The sequence below is a fragment of the Bufo bufo genome, chromosome 3, assembly GCF_905171765.1.
Source record: "Bufo bufo chromosome 3, aBufBuf1.1, whole genome shotgun sequence".
NCBI lineage: Eukaryota > Metazoa > Chordata > Amphibia > Anura > Bufonidae > Bufo > Bufo bufo.
This window is the reverse complement of record NC_053391.1, coordinates 122070407-122092864: the sequence shown is the minus strand read 5'-3', so window position 1 is coordinate 122092864 and position 22458 is coordinate 122070407.

Genomic DNA, 22458 nt, shown 5'->3' with positions numbered 1-22458 from the left:
AAGGCTTCAGGTTGGAGCCGAAACGTCTCGTCACCTATGGGTTGAATAAAGATACCATTTTTTACTGCTACTTCGGAGTGCTGCTCTATTTTTTCATTATACATTTGGGTAAGCTTTTTCCCTTTGAGCTAGCACCCACCTGTTCTTTTTGGTTGGTGCTGCCATATTTTTACTGTGTGTGTGTGTGTGTATATATATATATATATATATATATATACACTCACCTAAAGAATTTTTAGGAACACCTGTTCTATTTCTCATTAATGCAATTATCTAGTCAACCAATCACATGGCAGTTGCTTCAATGCATTTAGGGGTGTGGTCCTGGTCAAGACAATCTCCTGAACTCCAAACTGAATGTCAGAATGGGAAAGAAAGGTGATTTAAGCAATTTTGCGCATTGCATGGTTGTTGGTGCTAGACGGGCCGGTCTGAGTATTTCACAATCTGCTCAGTTACTGGGATTTTCACGCACAACCATTTCTAAGGTTTACAAAGAATGGTGTGAAAAGGGAAAAACATCCAGTATGCGGCAGTCCTGTGGGAAAAAATGCCTTGTGGATGCTAGACGTCAGGGGAGAATGGGCCGACTGATTCAAGCTGATAGAAGAGCAACGTTGACTGAAATAACCACTCGTTACAACCGAGGTATGCAGCAAAGCATTTGTGAAGCCACAACATGCACAACCTTGAGGCGGATGGGCTACAACAGCAGAAGACCCCACCGGGTACCACTCTTCTCCACTACAAATAGGAAAAAGAGGCTACAATTTGCATGAGCTCACCAAAATTGGACTGTTGAAGACTGGAAAAATGTTGCCTGGTCTGATGAGTCTCGATTTCTGTTGAGACATTTAAATGGTAGAGTCCGAATTTGGCGTAAACAGAATGAGAACATGTATCCATCCTCTGATGGCTACTTCCAGCTGGATAATGCACCATGTCACAAAGCTCGAATAATTTCAAATTGGTTTCTTGAACATGACAATGAGTTCACTGTACTAAAATGGCCCCCACAGTGACCAGATCTCAACCCAATAGAGCATCTTTGGGATGTGGTGGAACGGGAGCTTCGTGCCCTGGATGTGCATCCCTCAAATCTCCATCAACTGCAAGATGCTATCCTATCAATATGGGCAAACATTTCTAAAGAATGCTATCAGCACCTTGTTGAATCAATGCCACATAGAATTAAGGCAGTTCTGAAGGCAAAAGGGGGTCCAACACCGTATTAGTATCGTGTTCCTAATAATTCTTTAGGTGAGTGTATATACACATGTGATTACTGCAGAAATATCCATGTTGTGGCAGTAATCTACCAGTGCTTTTTAAGTTGAAATTGAGCATCAAGCCAGTCATCGGTTTACAGATTTTCATTTTTCACGTGGTCGTAATAAAAACAAAAAATTTTTTTGGGGGGGTGGAGAGTCTTAAATATAATTAAGCAGCATATATATGTGGTTACAGCAGCAATACCCACAGTGTGGCAGCAATCTACCTGTGTTTGTTAAGTTGAAATTGTGCATCAAGCCTCAGTCATCCGTTAACCCATTTTTAGTTTCCACATGGTCGCAATTACATTTTTTAGGTGCTTTAAATTTAATTAAGCAGCATATATACGTGATTACTGCAGAAATATCCACGTTGTGGCAGCAATGTACCTGTGAGTGTTAAGTTGAAATCGAGTGTCAAGCCTCAGTCATCCGTGTAAATATTTTCAGTTTCCACACTGTTGGAATTAAAAAATTTTTTTATTATTAAATGTAATTAAAAAAAGTATATACAGTTGCAAGAAAAAGTATGTGAACCCTTTGGAATGATATGGATTTCTGCACAAATTGGTCATAAAATGTGATCTGATCTTCATCTAAGTCGCAACAATAGACAATCACAGTCTTCTTAAACTAATAACACACAAAGAATTAAATGTTACAAAGTTTTTATTAAACAAACCATGTAAACATTCACAGTGCAGGTGGAAAAATTATGTGAACCCCTAGACTGATGACATCTCCAAGAGCTAATTGAAGTGAGGTGTCAGCCAACTGGAGTCCAATCAATGAGATGAGATTGGAGGTGTTGGTTACAGCTGCCCTGCCCTATAAAAAACACACACCAGTTCTGGGTTTGCTTTTCACAAGAAGCATTGCCTGATATGAATGATGCCTCGCACAAAAGAGCTCTCAGAAGACGTACGATTAAGAATTGTTGACTTGCATAAAGCTGGAAAGGGTTATAAAAGTATCTCTAAAAGCCTTGCTGTTAATCAGTCCATGGTAAGACAAATTGTCTATAAATGGAGAAAGTTCAGCACTGCTGCTACTCTCCCTAGGAGTCTCCGTCCTGTAAAGATGACTGGAAGAGCACAGCGCAGACTGCTAAATGATGTGAAGAAGAATCCTAGAGTGTCAGCTAAAGACTTACAAAAGTCTCTGGCATATGCTAACATCCCTGTTAGCGAATCTATGATACGTAAAACACTAAACAAGAATGGATTTCATGGAAGGATACCACAGAGGAAGCCACTGCTGTCCAAAAAAACATTGCTGCACGTTTACAGTTTGCACAAGAGCACCTGGATGTTCCACAGCAGTACTGGCAAAATATTCTGTGGACAGATGAAACCAAAGTTGAGAAACACACAACACTATGTGTAGAGAAAAAGAGGCACAGCACACCAACATCAAAACCACATCCCAACTGTGAAGTATGGTGGTGGGGGCATCATGGTTTGGGGCTGCTTTGCTGCGTCAGGGCCTGGACGGATTGCTATCATCAAAGGAAAAAAGAATTCCCAAGTTTATCAAGACATTTTGCAGGAGAACTTAAGGCTATCTGTCCACCAGCTGAAGCTCAACAGAAGATGGGTGTTGCAACAGGACAACGACCCAAAGCATAAGTAAATCAACAACAGAATGGCTTAAACAGAAGAAAATACGCCTTCTGAGTGGCCCAGTCAGAGTCCTGACTTCAACCCAATTGAGATGCTGTGGCAGGACCTCAAGAAAGTGATTCACACCAGACATCCCAAGAATATTGCTGAACTGAAACAGTTCTGTAAAGAAGAATGGTCAATAATTACTCCTGACCGTTGTGCATGTCTGATCTGCAACTACAAGAAACGTTTGGTTAAAGTTATTGCTGCCAAAGGAGGTTCAACCAGTTATTAAATCCAAGGGTTCACATACTTTTTCCACCTCCACTGTGAATGTTTACATGGTGTGTTCAATAAAAACATGGTAACATTTAAATCTTTGTGTGTTATTAGTTTAAGCAGACTGTGATTGTCTATTGTTGTGACTTAGATGAAGATCAGATCACATTTTATGATCGATTTGTGCAGAAATCCATATCATTCCAAAGGGTTCACATACTTTTTCTTGCAACTGTATATGTAATTACTTCACCAATTGACAGGGTAGCACACAAAAGTATCTGGGAGTAAAAACAAACTTAGGCCCAAATACGTTTTCCTGTTTCACACGTTTTTAATAAAGTTTTTATTTTTTTTGGGTTGCAGATTATATTCAAACTAGCAGCATATATACCGTATTTTTCGCCCCATAAAATACATTTCTCCCCCCCCCCCAAAAAAAAAAGTGGGGGGGAAATGCCCCTGCGTCTTATGAGGTGAATACTAATGAGCACTTTCATTATGCATTATGGAAGCACTCATTAGTACTGGAGGACCAGGAAGCGGTGAAGGCTCTGTACTCACCGCTTCCTGGTCCTTGGCTGTCAGCTGTGAAGGCTGTGCACAGCGTGAGGGTGCTCTGCGACCTCACACTGTGCGTGCCGGTTCACAGCACAGCCGGCGGCAGGAGGAAGAGGATCGTGATGTAGGTGAGGTGCGTCGGCATCCGGAGCAGGAGAGGTAAGTGTTTTTTTTATTTTATAAAACATGAGGCAATCTGGGGCAATATGGAGATGCTGGGGGCTGATTAAGGGCTAATATGGAGATGCTGGGGGCTGATTAAGGGCTAATATGGAGATGCTGGGGGCTGATCAGGGGCAATATGGAGATGCTAGGAGCTGCCCCAAAGAAGGCTTTCAGTGGAATCCTCCCACTGTCCCTTCCTAGAGGGGCGCTTTCCTTTTTCCTAAGAAGTGGCAAGCAAACCCCATCACGCCTTATGACAGATAATCAAGAGAGTCTCCCTGTTGATGACTTGTGTGAGAGCAATCAGCATTTGTACTGCCCTGAGGAGGAGGCTGCAGACCCCAGGCATAACCATGTTGCTGGTGGTAGTAGTAGTGGCCCCCGTAACCGCGCTATTGGCATTGGGGGGCAGTGACAGTCAGGGATGGGCAGGGGGCCAAAGAACCCACCATGATATTCCACAGTATGATAGAAGCAAAAGGGAGGTTAAGGACTCAGATGACGATAGTGTGCTGGACAGGACCTGGGAGCTGGATCAGGGTGCAGAGGAGGAGGCAACATCAGAGGAGTAAGGTGATGGTGGCAGCATTAGCAGAGGCCACGTACCTCCCAAAGAACAGCCAGGGCCACGTCTGCTTTAAGATCTGGTGATACCGCTGATGCAATGGTTTTGTTAGGCCCAAAGCGTGACAGAGCTAAGCCCAGCTTGGCTGCCTCTACCCCTGCACGAGTATCTTCCGTCTGGCAGTTTCTCTCTATGCTGCTGGAAGACAAAAGCATTGCCTTGTACAAGCTGTGCAAGAACAAAATAAAACATGGGCAGGCAAACACAAACATAGGCATCACCGCATCCCTTGGACAAACAGAAGTGGCAGCTAGCCACTTCGGCAGCAGTTCCCTCCTTTTCCCAGTCCAGAATATGGCAGTCTGGCCGCATTCATGAGTAGTACAGTGTTCTACACAGATTATTGATCAATCTCCCCACGCTTGAGGAGCGACACATACTTGTGTCGCTCCACTGGCACTGGGAGATTAGGTCCGGCCTGTTCTACAAACACTATTGATCAATCTCCCCACTCTTGAGGAGCGACACATACTTGTGTGGCTCCACTGGTACTGGGAGATTAGGTCTGGCCTGTTCTACACACACACTATTGGTCAAACTCCCCACACTTGATAAGCGACACATACTTGTGTTGCTCCACTGGCGCTGGGAGATTAGGTCAGGCCTGTTGTACACACATTATTGATCAATTTCCCCACGCTTGAGGAGCGACACATACTTGTGTCGCTCCACTGGCGCTGGGAGATTGGGTCGGGCCTGTTATACACACATTATTGGTCAATCTCCCCACGCTTGAGGAACGACACATACTTGTGTCGCCCCACTGGCGCTGGGAGATTAGGGCAGGCCTGTTCTACACACACTATTGGTCAATCTCCCCACGCTTGAGGAGAGACACATAGGTCCGATTAGGTCTGGCCGGTTATACACACTATTGTTTATCTCCCATCGCTGGTGGAGCGACACAAGTATTGGTTGCTCCAAAAGCGATGTGAGATGTTAATTATTTGTATACACTTTTTTTTTTTAAAGACAAAAACAAATACATTTTCAAAACAAAATAGCTTTTATTTTTAAATATTTTTTGTAAAAAAATATAATTAAAAAGTAAACAAAAAAAAACTACAAATGCCTATACAGTACAGTATGTAGGCCGAGTAGGAGTAGAAGGTAGGGGGGTGGAGGGCAGAACACGGTTTGGTCCCCCTCTGTCCTGTTCTTGTGCCCCTGTGGACATATAAGTGTGTGTTGTGGGAAGTACAACAGAGGGAGTGTGCAATAATGAGGGTGGGGCAGGAGAAGGAGTTGACCGAGCAAGAGTTAAGGGAGTGGTGAAAGTGGTTGCAGGAAAGTAATGAGGAGGAGAGGGAGAAAAGTGTTGAGTAAAGAGCTCGGTGGTCTGGAAATGGGGAGGCTGGGATGGGGGATGAGGAGGTTGGGAAGGGGGATAGGTAGTTTGGGAAGGGGGTTGTTGAGGTTGGGATGGGGGATAGGGCATGGATGGGGGATAGGGCATGGATGGGGGATAGGTCTGGGGCAGGGGAAGGGATGTGGGGCGGTGCTGTACTTGCCACAAGACGCTGTCCACCTGTCTTCAGGCCTCAAACAGCTGGTCGGGCGTAAACCGTTCTATCACAGGGAGCATCGATAACCAATAGTGATGCACCACACCCAACTGCGACGTCAGCACCGCCCCCCTCCTGCAGACGTCGCACAGTGTCCCCCTAAGCGGGAACTCTATTGGTGAATCCCATCAAGGACTCGTAAACAAGTCTTGTGAGATCCTCGTAGTCCACCTGACGGCTCCTACCAGTCCTCTGGCGAAGCATGAGGGCCTCAAAAAGTGGTGCTAATGTAGCCATTATTGCATCGCCAGAGGGCACACGTAGGGGAACATTGAGGTCCTGACCAGCTGTTGGAGTAGGACGAGAGGGACCCGCGGCGGGCGGCTCTTCAGGGACCGCCTCCGGTGAGACAGCCTCCGGAAGGACTTCACGAGGAGCTTCCGGCGGCTGAGTACTGCTTGATGTGCTGTAAAGCAAACAAAAAACTAATTAATGTAAAAATTAGAGAACCTCAGGATAGAAGCGAGCAAGGAGACTTGGGATGATACATGTAAAGTTGCATAACAAAAAAAAAAAACATACTGTACAAAGATAAAGCCAGTACATTGTAGTAGTGTACAGAGAAGTGTCTATGTACAGTATTTTATTTATTTTTTAAAGCAACTTCAGATATATCATCTGAAGCACGCTTTGCTCATCTCTACTCCACCCAATCCATATGTGGATGTCCCGGACAGAATGCCAAATGACAGTCTGCCTGGGCAATACACATAGATTGGAGATCAAAATTCAAAATTAGTATAAACATTATATCTTACCTTTGCTCTAGGGTTCTTCTTAGGAAGCCTTAGCTCCTCCTAGTTGAAGTCCTTTTTGTAGCGGTCCCTCATTGACCGCCAACGCACCATAATTGTCGTCCCTGGCAACAAGAAAAAAAAATTCTTTTTTTTTTAGGACATCAAAAATGGTTTACTATTTGATTGAACCTGCCACAACAACAATAAAAAAAAAAAAAATTATGTTAACTATTGGTAGCAGTGACCCACTTCAACCAGACAGAAAACCAATTTTGACTAAAAACCGAGACGTAAGCAGTATACTAATTAGATACAATATACTTACGGCACTCATCCCTTTGACTTTCACTGAGGTCGTCCCAATTAGGCACTATCTCCTCACAGATCCGGAGCCAGAGGAGACTGGTTGCGTGGTGGTCTGCGTGGCGGAGGTCTGTGTGGTCCCACAATGGTGGTTGCTCCTCCACCATCTGGATGAGGAGGTCGTTGTCGATCCAAAAACCGCAGACGTCCTCCTCATGCACTCTGGTGGAGCCTCGGGAACCCTAAAATTTTTTTTTTTTAACATAATGTTTGAAACATTTGGAATTAAAAAGACTTTGTTTGAAAATACTCACACGACCACAACTGCCGCGTGCTCCCCGACTTCCTCTGGCTGAGGCTTGGCGACCTCTCTCTGAGTCAACGAGATGAGCTGACTGTAATAAAAGAAAAAAAAGAAAAATTTACAAACATACACAACATATTTATGAGATAAAAAAAACAAATACAAAAAACCTACTGCTTGCTGTCCTCCACCCCCGACTTCCTCCTCTCCTGCCGTCCCTTGGCCGGGAAGCATCTCTTCCACAGATGACGACTGTGAAATAAAAAATGACAATTTTTACAATACTGTCATAATATTACAATGGGGAGTGCTTCAAAACTTGACATACCATATCACCGTATCACCACCTGCAGTCCCTATGCAAAAGTACATAGGGCCCGCAGGTGGTACAAGTACATAGTGGATGCCTGGAGTGGTAGTCAACAGGACTACTACCCCTAGCATCCACTATGTACTTGAACCACCTGCAGTCCCTACGCAAACGTACATAGGGCCCGCAGGTGGTACAAGTACATAGTGGATGCTAGGAGTTGTAGTCAACAGGACTACTACCCCTAGCATCCGCTATGTACTTGAACCATCTGCAGTCCCTATGCAAAAGTTCATAGGGCCCGCAGGTGGTACAAGTACATAGTGGGTGCTAGGAGGGGTATTCAACAGGACTACTACCCCTAGCATCCACTATGTACTTGAACCACCGGCAGTCCCTATGCAAAAGTACATAGGGCCCGCAGGTGGTACAAGTACATAGTGGGTGCTAGGAGTGGTAATCAACAGGACTACAACCCCTAGCATCCACTATGTACTTGTACCACATGCAGTGCCTAGGCAAAAGTACATAGGGCCCGCAGTTGGTACAAGAACATAGTGGATGCTAGGAGTGGTAGTCAACAGAACTACTACCCCTAGCATCACCTATGTACTACAGCTCCTATGTATCAGTACATAGGAACTGCTTATATTTATTTATTGTCGAACAACATAAAAATCCCTCGCAGGCTGGAACGAAGAGACAACAGGAAGCAGACTGCGCCCACGGCTCCTCCTTTGATTGCGCAGGCGCAAACGACGAAACTCTTTTGGACGGATTCGGCATTAATACATTTCTATGGACATTAATGCAGGATCCGTCATTCCGGCAAGTCTTTGGCCGGAGATAAAACCGTAGCATGCTGATCAGTCAAAAAGACTGAACGGAAGACATCCTGATGCATCCTGAACGGATTACTCTCCATTCAGAATGCATGGGGATATGCCTGATCCGTTCTTTTCCGGCATTGAGCCCTTTTGACGGAACTCAGTGCCCTTTTGACGGAACTCGGTGCCGGAAAAGAAAAACGCTAGTGTGAAAGTACCCTTACCCAGGAGACACTGTGAAAACAGCTTGCTGCAGCATACGTCAAGCAGTCGCTTGCCGTCAGAGTGTTTGAAAGGGAGGCCCCACTCCACCCCCTGCAGAGTCAACCCCCTCCCTCCGCCATGAGCAACATAAGCTGCAGGAGCAGCATCAGCAGCCATTTCAGCCTTCTCAACATGAGCAGTTTTTTTCGATGTGCTGTGCCCAGCTGAAGCCAGTCAGCAAGCTGACAGCTCCAACCTCAATGCCCAGGTTCAGGCCTACCTAAATGGCCAATCTCTGTCGCATACCCAGTTTCCTGACCCCATGAATTTCTGGACAGGCAGACTGGAACAGTGGCCCACACTAGTACAGTGGTCTCTATCTTCTTTCTTGGCCTGCCTCCAGTGACATCCAAACGGACTTAGTTGTCCTCCACCAGTGTCCAAAACTTCACTTTTGTCAAAATGAGCCAAGCATGGATTCAGGAGGATTTTCACACTCCTCCGGCTGATTCCACCCACCAGTTTTTGAAGTCAAAGTCAAGAGCAGACTAAAACAAAGGAGAAGACCTAGGGGCAGATTATGGTAGATTTTAAAAAGTCACAAATTATGGTACACACCTTATTTGTGCTATACAGCCTCATTCACACATCCGTGAGTCACGGATATGTGCTGTATGTGTTCCCCGCAGACACCACATGTACCCATTAATTTTAATGTGTGTATTCCGACATCCATGTTTTAACATGATCCATGGGTTCGTGATTTTAGCACAGAAGCATGCTCTATTTTGTCCATGTTCATGGATCAGTGAAAAACATGGACACAACATGGATGCCATCTGTGTTTCATGGACCATTAGAAGGAGATGCAATGAAAATTTATTTTGAACTGCACAGTGTCCGTGAAACACGGATGACTCATGGAGAGCAAAGAACTGACACAGGTGTGCCAAATTTATTGAGTCCTGTTTATGAAACACCAGTCTTAATAAACCTGCCCCTCAGTACATGTCTTCCATTCACAATTCACTCCTAACTTTGTCTTTAAAAAGTGCTTTTAAAAAACCTTAATGTGGGACCCTAGCCTAGACCCCTGTGCTACATAAAAGAACAGTAATGATATAAGGGAAATGTGGAGACGTAATGATGCGATCATGCCATATAGAGCTATCTCAATATATTAACCACTTTCAAATTGGGCCATTTGCCCCCATCCTGACCAGGCCTAATTTTGCAAATCTGATCTATCGCTTTATGCGGTAATCACTTTGGAACTCTTTTACTTATCCAAGCCATTCAGAGAGAATTTTCTCGTGACACGTTGTACATCATGTTAATGGTCAATTTGAGTCAATATGTTTTACCCTTCTTTATAAAAAAATCCAAAAGTTACTGAAAATTAAAAAAATTCACTGTTTTCTACATTTGAATCTCTCTACTTTTAAGACAGATAGTGATACTTCATAAAATACTTATTAACATTAACATTCACCATACGTTGGCATCATTTTAGTAATGTAATTTTATTTTTTTAGGACGTTAGAAGGTTTAGAATGTTAGAAGCAATTTTTGATATTTTCAATAAAATTTCTAAAATCAACTTTTTTAAAGGGATTCTGTCACCTCGTTTTAGCCTATAGAGATGCGGACATGCACAGCTAGCATGTCCGCAATATACCTGTCTCATAGCGCTGTGTCCTTTTATTGTGTTTAAAAAATGATTTTTATAGATATGTAAATGAGCCTGGTAAGGAGCCCAAGGGGCTGTACTAACTTTCTTGGAGCCCAGCCACGCCGCCCTGTGAAGGAGCCCAGCACCGCCTGCGTCCTCCGAATCTCCTCCTTGCTCACAGTTAGATCGCCGTAATCTCGCGATGCGTGAGTTTGCGCATGCGTAGTTCCTTCCCTGTGCAGCCTCAGGGAAGGAACACTATGCCGGCACTGCGCATGCGTGACCTCGCGCATCGTATTTGGTGGAAGCAGGTATATCAATCCCCTTAATCAGTATTTTGTGAAAGCAGGTATATCAAAGCCCTTAATCAGTATTTAGTGAAAGCAGGTATATCGCAGCCCTCAATCATTACTTGGTGAAGCAGGTATATCAAACCCTTAATCAGTATTTGTGGAAGCAGTGGCATCACCGGCCTCAATCAATATTTGGTGGAAACAGGTATATCAAACCCCTTAATCAGTATTTGGTGGAAGCAGGCATATCGCAGGCGTCAATCAATATTTGCTGGAAAAAGGTATATCAAATATTTAGTGAAAGCAGGTATATCAAATCCCTTAATCAGTATTTTGTGGAAACAGGTATAACGCCGCGCCCAATCATTACTTGGTGGAAGCAAGTATATCAAACCCCTTAATCAGTATTTTGTGGAAGCAGGTATACTGCAGCCCTCAATCAATATTTGGTGAAAACAGGTATATTAAACCACTTAACCAGTATTTTGTGGAAGCAGGTATATCAAAGGACTCAATCAATATTTGGTGGAAACTTGTATATCGAACCCCTTAATCAGTACTTTGTGGAAGCAGGTATATCGCAGGCCTTTATCAGTATTTAGTGGAAGCAGGTATATCAATCCACTTAATCAGTATTTTGTGTAAACAGGTATATTGCAGCCCTAAATCAATATTTGGTGAAAACAGGTATATTAAACCACTTAACCAGTATTTTGTGGAAGCAGGTATATCAAAGGCCTCAATCAATATTTGGTGGAAGCAGGTATATCAATCCCCTTAATCAGTATTTTGTGGAAGCAGGTATATCGCAGCTCTCAATCATTATTTGGTGGAAACAGGTATATCAAACCCCTTAATCAGTATTTTGTGGACGCAGGCGGTGCTGGGTTCCTTCACAGGGGGGCGTGGCTGGGCTCCAAGAAAGTTAGTACAGCCCCTTGGGCTCCTTACCAGGGTCATTTACATATATATAAAGTCATTTTTTAAACACAATAAAAAGACACAGCGCTGTGGGACAGGTATATTGCGGACATGCTAGCGGCGATCTAGCCGTACATGTCCGCATCTCTATAGGCTAAAACGAGGTGACAGAATCCCTTTAAGGACCAGTTCAGTTCTGAAGTGACTCTAAGGAGCTCACATAATAGAAACCACCCATAAATGACTCCATTTTAGAAACTACATCCCTCAAACTATTAAAACTGGTTTTAGAAATGTTGTTAACCCTTTAAGTATTCCATGATAATTAAAGCAAAAATGAAGGTGAAATTTCACAATTTCAAATTTTTTTGCAGATTTTCCATTTTAATCAATTTTTTTCTGTAACACATCAAGGATTAACAATATAACAAAATAATAGCAAAGACAGGTGCACTCTGCGGTCTTACTAAACCTTCAAACTGATTTTAAAATTGAGAGATTAGCCAACATGTCCTACGGTGTAGGACATGTCTGAGCCTGAGCACCGCGCCAAGGTTTCTCAAGTAGCTCGGGACCTAACACTCACCTACCTGGACCATGTGGGCAATATCAGGAGCCAGTGGGAAAATTACAGTCATTAGCAACGGACCACAAGTGCAGGATTTGCTCCCCTGTATATATATGCACAACTGCATGTGGGTTTGAGCACTTCCTGCTTGTTTAATACCACGCCATTCTTTTCAGTTTGTATATATAGAGATCCCTGGAGGTGTATAAACTCCAATTTAAATGTGCCTGCTTTCCATCTACAGGCTACATTTAGGTGCACCTGTGAGGCCTGAGCCATATCAGCCAGTCTTGAGTGGGACTCGCAGACTCCTCCCTCCTCCCATTGCTAGCATGGTTACATGCTGGAGGTAACTGGTGAGTGGTTTGTGAGTCGGCCTCATGCTCCTGTAATTTGCCCACTGGCTCCTGGTATTGCCCACATGGCCCAGGTAGGTGAGTGTTAGGTCCCGAACTACTTGAGAAATTTTGGCACAGTGCTCGGGCTCAGACATCTCCTACACCTTAGGACATGTTGGCTAATCTCTCAATTTTAAAATCTGTTTGAGGGTTTAGTAGAGTGCACCTGTCTTTGCTATTATTTTGTTATATTGATTATCACATCCACATAATGGCTATCTTGTGTAGGATGTCTATTGTGGTACTTGTGGTTCGCTGCGGGCATCCTCCACTGTATGACTTTTTGCTGGGGAATCATCATTAGCAACGGGCCACAAGTGTAGGATTTAGCTCCCTGTGTATATATATGCACAACTGCATGTGGGTTTGAGCACTTCCTGCTTGTTTAATACCACGCCATTTCTTTTCACATCAAGGAATTAACAACAAAACAAACCTCAATATTTATTACCCTGATTTCCGCAGTTCGCAGAAACACCCCATATGTAGTCGTAAACTGCTGTATGGGGCGCACGGCAGGGCTCAGAATGCAAGGAACGCCATATGGTTTTTGGAGGGCAAATTTTGTTGGAATGGTCTTTAGGCACCATGTTGCATTTGAAGAGACCCTGTGGTATCCCCACAGTGAAAACCCCCAAAAAGTGACCACATTTTGTAAACTACAACACCCATGAAAGGGGTGTAGTGAGCACTTGACCCAACAGGATTTCATAGAATTTATAATGCTGGTCTGTGAAAATGGAAAATGTATTTTATTTTTTTACAACAAAATGGTCCCTTTAAATAGCAAAGGTATGTAGACTGTATTGTCAGTGAAAAAAATGTTGAGGCCTCTGTGTTATTAACTGCTGGACACAGGCTGCAAAAATATCTCCCCGCTGTTGTGAAAACTATCATGGAGTTTTCATTGATATAGGCTAGGTTTACATCACCATTCTGCTTTCTGTTATTCTCTAAACAATGATGTGAACCTACCCATAGTCTGGTAATTTGTAATTGTCCACTTTCTACAGCCATGCAGGTTGTTATTGAATCTCTTAGGCCAGTTTCAGACATCATCATGCCTCCCAAGTGTCCCTCTTCTGGAGGGACAGTCCCTCTTTTTTGACCCAAGTCCCCCTGTCCCTCTTTAATCTTTAAATGTCCCTCTTTTTGACCTGGGGAATTAATGCATAAATGTGCTTTAATAAATTTACTAAATTGCTCCTTACTAAAGTATCTGTATGGTTTCTATCTGTATATTAGACCATAACGTCATTTTTTGGGCAATTTGGACCTTAAAATATCTATAATCTATTGATTTGTGTGCTATATTTAAATGGATATTGAAGCTCAAGAAATTAATTTTCTCAGGGGCTCTGATGCTGTAAAAAAAAAATATATATATATATATACTCACCTACCTGATCCCTGCTGCTGCAGTCCTAATGGGGTCAGTAATTTTGCCTTGGACGGAGTTAGAGGAGTGGCCCTAGAATGAAAAAAAACCTGCAGTGATGCGCGCCGGCACATATTGTCCCTCTTTGCGATTTTCAGAAGTTGGGAGAGTATGCATCATCTGTCGTTTGTGATGTATCATATTGATATATTTCTGTCAGTACAATACATTACAGATGATGTCAGGTAGGGAACACAAGCGTAAGGGCTCCGTGCCCTATTGTGGACGCAATATAGGGACACTGGCCGTGTGCACTCTGTGCTGCGGATGTGGACCTATTGACTTAAATGGCTCCGTGATCCGCAAGATACGGCCAATAATAGGACATGTCCTATCCTCTACAAGAGCAAAGTCCAGGATGGAAAAATCTAACTCCTGCATGGAGCGTGTTTCCCGCAAACCACTTGCTTAACTGAAACTAGCCTTAGGGTATATGCACACGATGTTTACCACATGCAGATACCTGCTAAGTAGATGAGAATTTCAAAATCTCATGTAAGGCCATATTCACACATCCGTGCTTAAATCCGTGAAAAGGTAGTCAGTGATGCCTCCATGAAGATGTCCGTGATGGATCCGTGTTGGGTCCGTGTGTCCGTGTTACTGCAGTCTGTGTGTCATCCGTGTTTCAAAACAGAGCCTAAAAACACGGACCCATGGACCATGGTAAAAAACTGATTAGGGCGTGCCAAAGGGTGAGAAGATGGAGTCTCTAGATGCAGCAGCAACGCCCAGTAGGCCTCATTAGCATATTATAAAAGTCTTTATTTTCAGGGAACGGCGGCAGGCAGGGAGATATAAATCATACAGTTATTTACTACTGACATTAGCACATCGCTTAATGTCAGCCAGATACATAATGATTTTTCTGATGACAGAAACCCTTTAAAATGAATGGGTAAGTGTGGTGTCCGTGGAGAACACATACAGCACACGTCTGTGGAACACTGACGTGTGAATGATGCCTAACAGTGCAGACATTTTCTGTGCAGCAATTAGCACACAGTGCACATTTTGAATGTGTGGATTTTCAGTGCAGCTTTCGCCCTTGGCAATGCAGAGCGTGAGATCTGGGGCAAATATGCATCAAAATCCATAACACATGAAGACTTTGGTGCGGAAACCCAGTAAAAACACACACAAAATTCATTGTATTAAAAACTGCAATAAAGTACACTGCTGTATGCAAATAGCCTAAGGCCTCTTACACACGAGCGTGTCCAGATAAGGTCCGAATGCGTTGCGGCAAACACGCGCGAGTAGGTACGCAATTGCAGTCAGTTTTGACTGCGATTTGCGTTCCGTTGTTCAGTTTTTATCGCGCGGCTGCAATGCGTTTTGCACGCGCGTGATAAAAAACTGAATGTGGCTTCAAGTTTGTGTAGATGTTATTATTTTCCCTTATAACATGGTTATAAGGGAAAAATAGCATTCAGATTACAGAATGCATAGTACAATAGGGCTGGAGGGGTTAAAAAAACGAAAAAAATTATTTAACTCACCTTAATCCACTTGTTCGCGCAGCCGGCATCTTTCTGTCATCATCTGTGAGCAATAGGACCTTGATGACGTCACTGACGTCTATGAATCACATGGTCCATCACATGATCCATCACCATGGAATGCTATTATTTTCCCTTATAACCAGGTATAAGGGAAAAATAATAATGATCGGGTCCCCATCCCGATCGTCTCCTAGCAACCGTGTGTGAAAATCGCACCGCATCCGCACTTGCTTGCGGATGCTTGTGATTTTCACGCAGCCCCATTCACTTCCTACAGGGCCTGCGTTGTGTGGAAAAACGCACAAATAGAACTCGCCCGTGTGAAAGGGGCCTAAGGATGGCTTTATAATGGAGGAATGCATTTACAGAAAAATTTGCATAATAAATAGTTCACCTTGTAGTCTTATGGAGTTCAAATTTGTGTACATCTCTGAAAATCTAGTCTAAGCCTCATGCACACGAACGTATTTTGTTTCTGTGTCCGTTCCATTTTTTTTGGCGGATAGGATGCAGACCCATTCATTTCAATGGGCCCGCAAAAAATGCGGACAGCCACACAGTGTGCTATCCTCATCCGTATGTCCGTTCCGTAGCCCCGCAAAAAAATATAACATGGTCCTATTCTTGTCCATTTTGCGGACAAGGATAGGCATTGGTTACAATGGATCTGCAAGACGATTACTGAAATGATCTCAGCAGGTCCTTTAATGACAGCAATGAAATGCAGTGGGAAAGGTTTTTTTGGGATTAAGTTAATTTTCATGGCAAAGAAGGAGTATGCAATTCATCTGATCACGACTGTACGTGTTCTCCACGGACAGCACACGTCCCTATTAATTTTAATGTGTGTATTTACACATCAGTATTTTACCACGGTAAGCGTTTTTAGCACGGATGCATACTCTATTTTGTCTGTGTTCATGGATCCATCATGCCCATTGTAGTCTATGGGTCCGTGAAAACCACAGATGCCATCCGTGTTGCATCCGTGTTTCACAGATCATTAGGAAGAGATGCTTTAAAAAAAAAAATTCAGCTGTGAAGTGTCAGTGAAACACGGATGGCACACGGACAGCAAAAAACTGACACACGGACCCAACAGGGATCCTTCACTGATGCATCACTGACCACCTTCTCACGGATTTGTGCATGGACATGGACGTGTGAACGAGGCTTAACTCAACATGGTTCTCAAATGATTATTATAGTCTGCAGCTTTGCAGACATTTCTGTGCCTGTTCGGGTCCTGTAGATATCTGTGTGCTTCAGCTGAATGAAACAGATTATCTGCCCCATGTGAATACACCCTAAGGCTGGGTTCAGACCTGAGCGTATTTGATATGTGCGTTCAACGCGCGTTTTTGTCGCGCGTTTTTATGCGCGCTTTTTGCAATAGTAAACGCGCGTTTGACGCGCGTTTGTGTGATTAACTGCAGTGTCCTATGGCCACAAACGCGCGTCAAAACGCCCCAAAGAAGCTCAAGAACTTGTTTGAGCGTAGGGCGTTTTTCAGCGCGTTCAAACGCGCTGTAAAACGCTCAAGTGAGAACCAGGGCCATAGGAAAGCATTGGTTTTCATGTGTTGAGCATTTTACAGCGCGTTTGAACGCGCTGTAAAACGCTCAAGTGTGAACCCAGCTAAAGGAAGCTTTTCAATGATACTATATATCGGAATAGCTTTTTTCTGCAGGTAGACTTCTATTGAATACTAAATCTTTTTGTCATCCTCCTAATAAATACAGAACCTAATACACAGAGTTTATTTCCAATTGTGGTCTGCTGGAAAAAAAATTGAACCTAAAGAAACAAAAAAAGGAAGGTTATGTTTCTACTGCAGTCTGCAGACAGGAGATTTACCGTGAAAGCTGTGAGAGCTTGGATATGTCTGTAATCACGTGTGTTGTAATTGGCAGACTGGCATATGAGTCACTAACTAAATTAACTGAAGTTTCCTTTAGGGAAAAATGTAATCACTTTTGCACATGGATACATTTCAGTAAATTAACCACTTCAGTGTTATACAGACCTGCAGATCCTTAGGGAGCAGCTATTCCAGAAGGCTCAGGACTAGTGTTGATCGAGCACCAAGTGCTCGGGTGCTCTGGCCAAGCACATCGGGATGCTCGGGTGCTCTACCGAGCACCCGAGTATAATGGAAGTCAATAGTAGAACCTGAGCATTTAACCAGGCACAGACTGCTCTGAGAAGGGGAGAGTGTCTGGTTCACAGGAAAAGGTCAGAATTGATGGAAACACCACCGAATGGTTCGAAAACAGCATGGGGAGGATGTCTGGATGCATTCTTGGACTCCCAGGTCGCTGCTGGGAACGATGTTGTACGAGTAGTATGCCACTTTTACAGACTGACAATAATACGTGCAAAACCGAAGACCAAATCGATTTTGGAAGAACATTTTTAGGAAACATTCTTTCCTGTATATTTTACTTGTATATAAAGTGCATGTGCTGCCAAAAATTACAAGAAAAGGCACTCCGATACAACCTGTATATCACATAAAGGAGGGGCCTCATTCACCTTGTGGTACAATTGTTTAGGTAGTGGGACTCCTACACTCATAAAGCCTATGCACTAAGTGAAAGGGCTGCCAAAAACAACAAGGAACCGGCACTCCAATACACCCTTTGTTACACATAAGAGGGCATCATACACAGCCTTGAAAAATTATGGTTGATGGCCTGCTGGTGACCCTCAAAAACATTTAGAGTAAGGGCCCGCTGATCTGACCATCTAAAACATTATGGGCGAGGTCCTGCTGCCGCTTTGGTGACTCTAGATAACCTGGGGCCGATCGCATGTCCCTCTGACAGGGACGATCCATTTGAATGTCTGCCCTATCAACTTTTGATGCTATTTTCAGCGCAAACCATGGTGACCACGGGTAATGGGGAATCATGGTTTGATTCCAGAGAGGGAGCCTGAGAAATCCACATCCAAGCAAGGCAGCATGCGCGCAAATTGCTTATTAGGTATAATTAGGTGAGGGCCTGCAGGTGAACTGACCCTGTAGAAGATTTTAGGTTCGGGCCTGCAGGTAAGCTGACCCTGTAGAAGATTTAAGTTGCGGGCCTGCAGATGAGCTGACCCTGTAAAAGATTTTAGGTTTGGGCCTGTAGGTGAGTTGACCCTATAAATGATTTGAGTTGCGGGCCTGCAGGTGAACTGACCCTGTAAAAGATTTAAGTTTCAGGCCTCCAGGTGAGGTGGACCTGTAAAAAATTATATGTGAGGGCCTGCAGATGAGCTGACCCTGTAAAAAATTATATGCGAGGGCCTGCTAGTGAGTTGACCCTCTAAAACATTATATGCGAGGGCCTGCTGGTGAGCTGACCCTGTAAAAGATTTTAGGCGTGGGCTTGCTGGTGAGCTGACCTTATAAAGATTGTAGGTGAGGGCCTGCTGGTGAGCTGACCCTATAAAACATTATATGCTAGGGCCTGCTGGTGAGCTGACCCTGTAAAAAGATTTAAGTTTCAGGCCTCCAGGTGAGTGGACCCTGTAAAAAATTATATGTGAGGGCCTGCTAGTGAGTTGACCCTCTAAAACATTATATGCGAGGGCCTGCTGGTGAGCTGACCTGTAAATGATTTTAGGCACGGGCTTGCTGGTGAGCTGAACCTTATAAAAGATTGTAGGTGAGGGCCTGCTGGTGAGCTGACCATGTAAAAACATTATATGCTAGGGCCTTGCTGTGAGCTGACCCTGTAAAAGATTTGAGGTGCGGGCCTGCTGGTGAACTGACCTGTAAAAGTACAACGTGGAGATTAGAGAGAAGGGCGGGTACTCACCAATGCTGGTAAAAAAAATATTTTAGTAATCCCGATTAAAACATCAGGGCAGGAGCATACGGTAGCGGTATACACAGGAAGGATACCCGGCGACAGCCCTCGCTGCTACACGCAATATATATCGTCATTGAGTCTGGTTACCAAGGTAACCTAGATGCTTTTCTACCAAGCATCACAAGTACAAGCAACATGAAATGAATAAAACCATGCGCGCTGGAATGGGTAAGTTCTAAATGAACACACCTAAATAATTTCTATCGTTGAGTCCCAGGGGACCTAAAGCATTGGTTTTTATTATCCACCTGGCTTCCCTCTGCAGGAGTGAGCGGTGCCTGTCGCCGCCTCGGGGCATATACGGCACCAACTCTATCCCGGCAAAGCTAAGGCAGCGTGGATCACCACCATGCATGTTACGGACATGTTCAATGAGTTTTGTACACCCTTTTGCCAGTTTTTAAAGAGGACCTTTTACCTGGAAAAACATTGTGAACTAAGTATCCTGACATATACAGTACAGCGGCGCCCAGGGATCTCACTGCACTTACTATTATCCCTGGGCGCCGCTCCGTTCTCCCGTTATGCCCTCCGTTATCTCCGCTCACTCAGTTATAGTAGGCGGAGTCTGCCCTTGTTCTGTGGCCGTCTCCTTCTCCTAGTCTGTAGCGCTGGCCAATCGCAGCGCACAGCTCACAGCCTGGGAGTTTTTTTTCTCCCAGGCTGTGAGCTCTGCGCTGCGATTCGTCAGGGAGCCCGACTGGCTCAAAAACGCGTAGGATAGTTTTTGTCCCCTGAAGGCATCCATACACAGTGCGGTGATGACACACGCCAAAATTCCCGGACTTCAAACTGGTGGTTCCCTTGCACGAGTGACTTTCTGCCGGCTGGAGCACCACTCATGCTAGAAGGTTGAACCTGAAGCCATCCGGACATCTGCTTCCCTGATATAACAAGGAGGATACTCCACGGATACATCGTCCTCCCAAAGAAGGTATTTACTCAGAGTACTTTACATACATATCTCTTCAACCCTTGATTACACCGCAATCAGCGCAGGTTCCTATTCTGATTCTTTTAAAAATCAGACTCCTTTGATATGTGTGTTTAAATTTAACAGTTAAAGCAACAGACTGTGCCACTGAACCTAGCAGCGATTCCCTCACGGGTAAGGAGTGTCAAGTGGCCACGGGAGCGCGGGTGGGGAGATATATATTTTATATACACTTTAAGCTTATCAAACATGTTAGAGGGCATAAAATCGGCAGTTATATACTTTGACAGTAAATTCTTCAATTGTGACAATATACCTTTTGTGGGGTCCCTCCTCAGTTTTTCTTATACGGCAATGTCTTCTAACTGCCTATGTGCCTCTTGCATATAATATTCTCTAGTTAATAACACTACATTGCCCCCCTTGTCAGTAGGTTTCACAACGACATCTTCCAAACCACTAAGCCACTTCAAGGCAGCTTTTTCCTTAGCAGTGACATTCTCTTGCGTTTCGGGGTAGACCAAAGCTTTGATATCCCTCAAGACGCATTTTTGGAAGATGTCGATGCTTCTGCCGGCCGGCACAGGGGGGCAAAATGTGAACTTAATACCACCCCTAAATCTCTCATTTTCCGTGCTAATTCCCACTTTCTCCCACAGGTCTATGTCAGTAAGCAACTTTAAACAAGCTACTTCCATGTCATCCAGTGGATTAGTAATGTTGAACCCTAAATAGTTAGTATTAGCAGGTATTTCTCCCTGTTTAATGGGTAATTGGCTAGATCTTTAAACATCATTTTTAGATATAATTTGCGGACAGATTTATATAGGTCAATTTCAAAATCCACAGGATTGAACTGTTCTACCAGACTGTATCTCAGTCCTCAATCGGGGACTGGGATACAGTCTGGAGACAGCTCGTAGTCTGTAAGATTAATGACTGTGTTGTCCTTGATTGATTCACAACTGTCACATATTGGCGGGGTTACTGTTTCCATGAGACCTGTCTCCTTCTCCGAGTAGATTTTCTAGGTTCTCTTAATTCTCCTTTTTCCCCCTCTTCGGGTCTTCCTTCTAAAGGATCTTTTCTATTCGTGTTGTTTCCTTGGCTACCTTCTGAGGCACTCGAATCGGAGTCTGTGGTCCAAAAGTCGGTCCTCATTTTGTGTATTAGGCGTCCTTTCCGTTGTTTGCGTTTGTTCCATTCGAACACCTTACCATTATTATAGTCACATTTATCTCTAGGAACTTGTCCTTCTTTCTTTCTTTCTTTGATTTCCACTTGTGTGAGGACTAATTTTTTATTTTGTTTTTTTCAAAGTTAAGGAATTGAGCTTCTGTTATTCTCGCTTTAAGTTCCTCTCTTGTCTTTAGCAGCTCCTCTTTCACAGCTGTATATTCAGCCTCATCTCTCTGAAACACTAGCTGCAAGATCTGCATAGAGAAATTAGCGTGTAGCTCTTTCCATTTCATAACGAATGCTTCATCCTCCTCATATTGCATCAATTCCTTATAGATTCTCAGTCCCATGGGAACTCTCTGACTCTGATTATGTTTTAATCAGATGAATAAAGGATTTTTTTTACCAGCATTGGTGAGTCCTGCCTTCTCTTTTCTCTCCACTTTGTATTGTTATTAGCACCTATTTTTGGGCTGTGCACCACGTCTTTGTGCTTGGAAAAGGGACAAGGGTTAGAGGACCCAGTGTATTAATTTGTGACACACGGCAGTGCTGCCTGCTTTTGCTTTTTTACACTACCACGGTAGATATAGACCCTGTAAAAGATTTTAGGTGTGGGCCTGCTGGTGAGCTGACCCTGTAAAAGATTGTAGGTGAGGGCCTGCAGGTAAGCTGACCCTGTAAAAAATTATATGCGAGGGCATTCAACCATATTTTCTTTATTTGTGGTGGAAGAGGTGCATGGGAATACAGTGTATTCAGTACATTATAATCAGCACATTTAAAGTGCCTTTATGTTCATCATCTTTCCTCTGGTGGAGTCGAGAAGTCATTGTCAATCCAGGCCTTGTTCATTTTTATAAGAGTCAACCTGTCAGCATTTTCAGTTGACAGTCGGATTCGCTTATCTGTTATAATGCCACCAACAGCACTAA